General features: G+C 46.3%; 1 protein-coding gene across 1 annotated transcript in view; it reads left to right on the forward strand.

The window, feature by feature from the left end:
- LOC143299572 (E3 ubiquitin-protein ligase PDZRN3-like) overlaps window positions 1-5,000 on the forward strand; it is a 171,265-nt gene that overhangs the window by 78,778 nt on the left and 87,487 nt on the right. The window lies entirely within an intron of this gene.

The raw sequence follows: 5,000 nt of genomic DNA on the forward strand, positions 1-5,000 counted from the left end.
TTTTTTTTTTTTTTTTTCTTTTTTTTTTTTCTTTTTTTTTTTTTTTTTACTCGCTTGTGTAAACAAAGTGAGTCTATGTTTTAACCCGATGTTCGGTTGTCTGTGTGTGTGTGTGTGTGTGTGTGTGTGTGTGTGTGTCCGTCCGTGTGTCTGTGTGTCCGTGGTAAACTTTAACATTGACATTTTCTCTGCAAATACTTTGTCAGTTTGTCACCAAATTTGGCATAAAAATAGGAAAAATTCAGTTCTTTCCGGTCATCTTGTTTAAAACAGTATTGTACCTCTGGGATGGGCACAAAAAATTTATTTTAAAAAGAAGCTTATTATATGCAAACTGCATTTACTGTTATATTTATATTTTTTTGTATTCTCTAAACTTGGCACTTTGATCTGATATTCTGTCACAACAACAAGAGGAGCCATTATTATCATTTTTTTGTTCAAACAGGAACTTCTTTTGCTAAGCATGGAATTTGTATTTATTTTGCAAACGTTTTGGTGCAGATAGTAAAAAATGGAAATTACTCTGTAATTAATGCTAGGGGACTTAATTTATCACAAGTGAGTCTTGAAGGCCTTGCCTCTCTTGTTTCTTTCTCTTTTTTTTCAACGGGTATAGGACTCTGGAGATATGTCGATAGAACTGAAGAACTGGCAAGTGTACAGTTCGACAATATTATTGTTGAGTTTATCAGATATAGCGTTAGCTTTGCTTCGCTGCGACCAAGAACCACGGGGTATGCATATCACCTTTTTTCAACGCTGGCAGCAGGTGGTGATCATGAGATTACAGAACTAACCATCGCCGTCTCAACGCCCACCTGTTCAGCAGGAAGATGAAGCTGGCACCATCTCGCACCCGCTCCTGTGGTCTCGAAGACCAAACAGCAGAACACACTCTCTTCAGACCTGTCCCCTTCTGAAGGGACTCAGAGACATCGTGTGGACGACACCAAACCTACTGCAGCACAAGAAGCTCCACGGCTCCAGTCAGGATTTGGTGAGGACGACGTCATTCATCAGACGTGCTAGACTGACACTGTCAAGAGGCGAGCAAGAAGAAGAAGAAGAGTTTACCAACTTATTTGCTGGCGTCCTTAAGGTCATGTTATTGGGTGGGAGGTAGACTAAAAAAAAAAAATCTTGTAAAAGTCGACTTACGTGGGATAAAAGAAGCGACGTATCGAGCCACAAGCTCTTCTTCAGGCAAATGAAATGAGTGAGTGACAGACAGAAAGGTACAGACAGAGAGGGAGAGAGACTAAAGTTCAGGAAAGGAAAGTGATGAGAAGTCACAGGAAAGGACACAAAAAACAATGTGACAGCCAGAACACCTCCTCCTCCTCCTCCTCCTCCTCCTCCTCCTCCTCCTCATGTTATTGGTGTTTGGATTTTGGATTGGAGAGGGACGGGCGCAATAGCCGAATGGTTAAAGCGTTGGACTTTCAATCTGAGGGTCCCGGGTTCGAATCTCGGTGACGGCGCCTGGTGGGTAAAGGGTGGAGATTTTTCCGATCTCCCAGCTCAACATATGTGCAGACCTGTTAGTGCCTGAACCCCCTTCGTGTGTATACGCAAGCAAAAGATCAAATACGCACGTTAAAGATCCTGTAATCCATGTCAGCGTTCGGTGGGTTATGGAAACAAGTACATACCCAGCATGCACACCCCCGAAAGCGGAGTATGGCTGCCTACATGGGGGGGGGGGGGGGTAAAAACGGTCATACACATAAAAGCCCACTCGTGTATATACGAGTGAACGCGGGAGTTCCAGCCCACGAACAAAGAAGAAGAAGAAGGATTGGAGAGGGTTCCGTTGTCCGATGGAGGATTCCTGGGTGTCTGTCCGGGTTGGGAGGGAGGAATTTTGTTTTATGTCCCGTCACACATTATCGATGATTGAAGAAGAGTTGGGAGGTCCACCTGGCGTTCCAAGGGGGAGTCCTGGCTGTCTCGGAAAGGATGGGGTGATGTCCCGGCTAGGTGTTCTGGCGTGCTGAGGAGGAAGCCCTGCCCGGCTAGGGATTGAATATTCCGTATGCTTGTATCGCTTGTACTGTCAAGGTGTTGCTGCCTATCGTCTATTATACCATCTGCCGTTGTTTGTTTTGTGTGTGTGTGGGGGGGGGGGGGGGTTGTTTGTTTGTTCGTTTGTTTATTCCAGTTGGTTTGGTGTCAGGAATCTGAACGATAGAACTGGTTCATGTATGTTTCAGCCCTTCGTGTATTCTATTACGTTGAATTTACGGTTGTCAAGATACGGGCAGGGAAAAAAAAAAATCCGGGTTGACGAAGGAGATCATGTCAGAAGAACTAAACTTTAAGAGTGTATGTAGCCAGAAACCAGAAACATTATCCCTCAGGTGATGCCAAGCACAACAGACACCACTGCCGGGTATTGACTGATCCACCTGTCAGGTCTGTCACAAACGACCGACCATTGCCCCCTGTCCCGCCCCCCCCTCATCCGCCCCCCCCAACTTCCACCCCACCCCTCCCCCCACAGTCATAACACGGCCCTGAGATAAGCACGGACCCCCAAGTACTGCCATCATTACCAGAGGGACCAAGGTTTGCTTCGACGAAGAAACGTCAAGGTTCCGTCAGCATTATCAGCGGAGTAAAGCAGGGCTGTGTCTTGCCCCCCACGTTGTTCAGGGGCTTTCTTCTTCTTCTTCTTCTTCTTCTTCTTCTTCTTCTTCTTCTTCTTCTTCCTCCTCCTCCTCCTCCTCCTCCTCCTCCTCCTCCTCTTCCTCTTCCTCCTCCTCCTACTTCTTCTTCCTCTTCTTCCTCCTCCTCCTCCTCCTCCTTCTTCTTCTTCTTCTCCTTCTTCTTCTACTTCTTCTTCTTCTACTTCTCCGTCCCCCCCCTCTTCTTCTTCTTCTTCTTCTTCTTCTTCCTCTTTTCCTTCTCTTTTTTCTTCTTCTTCTTGTTCTTCTCCTTCCCCCCTCTTCTTCTTCTTCTTCTTCTTTTTCTTCTCTTTCTTCTTCTTCTTCTTCTTCTTCTTCTTCTTCTTCTTCTTCTTCTTCTTCTCACTGTTCTGCTCGTGTGCGGCGTCTTTGGCACGTCATCAAAGGGCGTTCACCTTAAGTCGCCAGAGATCAGACAGATAGATAACTGTTTTTCAACCTGCTTCATTTACGCGTGCAAAAGAAAAAGGAAAAAAAATCAGTTCGACCGCAGACTTATAAGAGAGAAAGGTCTGTTTTGCTAATGATGCCGCTCATATCCTATGGTTTAGAAAAAAAATAAATCTTTTAATTGTTCAATAGTACACATGAATACAATACAAGCAAAAGACAACAGAGCATGTTCAACAAGATTAAGGCTTGTACTTGCAAGCGTGTCAATGCTCTTTTTTGTCTTCGCTCCTCTTGTATTCATGTGTTAGGCCCAACACTCGGCTTATATCACAGATTGACATAAGTTTACATTTGGGCCAACAGCAAAGTGAGAGCTGTATTATCAATGGCTTCTCCAGTCAATGAGGAAACCATTTACAGCTTAGTCTTTTGTGAAGGACTATGACTCTCAAACTAGGAGGCAAAATTGCACTGGCTCTTCGTGCTGCAGCCTTGTGGGCTAGTTGGCCTGTGGGAACCATCCCAACGCCGACTGTCCTAAAAACCCTCTTGGCCGAGAGAGTGAGGAAGTAACTTGGGCAAGACACTCTCCACTATAATCAAATTCTAGCCCAAAATAGTCGGAACAGCAGTTGCCTCCTCTGCTGTTCTGATGGTCATGGTCGGACACGACTGACTATCATACATATATCCATGTGTACTTGTATCCTTTTACTTTACAGTTTCAGTTTCAGTAGCTCAAGGAGGCGTCACTGCGTTCGGACAAAACCATATACGCTACACCACATCTGCCAAGCAGATGCCTGACCAGCAGCGTAACCCAACGCGCTTAGTCAGGCCTTGAGAAAAAAACAAACAAAAAAAAAAAAACCAACGGGGGAATAAATAATAGATAGGCTTGCATAAATAAATAAATAATAATTATAATATAGAAAAAGGTAGTAGTAATAATATTAGTAATACTAATAAAATGATAATAATAAAAAATAAATAAATAAGACAACAATGGTGATAAATAAGCGAATAAATGTAAAACATGAAGACACACATTCACACACACACCCACACATGCAGAACAGAAATGCACCAAACATGCAGTTTCACAGATATGACACGATGGTGAACTGCCACAGACAAAGCGTGGTATTGGGAGGACAGAATACAGAGCGCTTCATGGACACTCTCTGAAGACCTCACTGAGAGTCTCTGTACATAGCTACCGCCATACATTTTGGCCGGAAAGCCCTTGCACAGGATCGCTTCACATGGACCAGCTTCACCCACCCACACTGTAGAGCTGCTGAGAAAGTGGCGCTCAGCTGTCCACAAAGGTGCCAAAATCCTGCGAGGCCAACAGAATCGCTGCAGCAGAGCAATGCAGACAGGCCAGGAAAAGCAGTGCCAGCAAGTCCCCGACAGCCGCCACCATCCCCTGTCCACAACTGTGTCAGAACCTTCCGGGGCGCGGATTGGCCTGATCAGTCATCTGCGCACCCACAGAGCCCAACCCACCCACCCCCAGGATGACTAGATGGTCTTCGTCAATCCCGACGGACGAACCACACACACACACACACCAGAGCTGCTGAGACAGTGCAGGAGGAGGGGTGGTGTGTGTGTGGGGGGGGTGATGGTGGGGGGGGGGAGTGAGGACTCCGCAAGACCTAGAGCAGCCGGCCTCACACAGACTGACGGTGCCCTGAAGTGATTGTTTGTCCGTCCGTTCGTTCGTTCGTTCGCTTGCTTGTATCTTTTCTGCTGTCTCTGTCTCTCCGTCTCTGTCTCTCTCAGCCCCAGCCCCCCCTCCCCCTCTCTCTCTCTGTCTCTCTCGGCTCTCCCTCCCTCACCCACTCCCCTTCTCTCTCTCTCTCTCCCCCCCCCCTCCTTTCCTCCCTCCATCTCTATCTCTCCCTCTCT

Source organism: Babylonia areolata, chromosome 25 (assembly GCF_041734735.1).
Source record: "Babylonia areolata isolate BAREFJ2019XMU chromosome 25, ASM4173473v1, whole genome shotgun sequence".
Classification (NCBI taxonomy): Eukaryota; Metazoa; Mollusca; class Gastropoda; order Neogastropoda; family Buccinidae; genus Babylonia; species Babylonia areolata.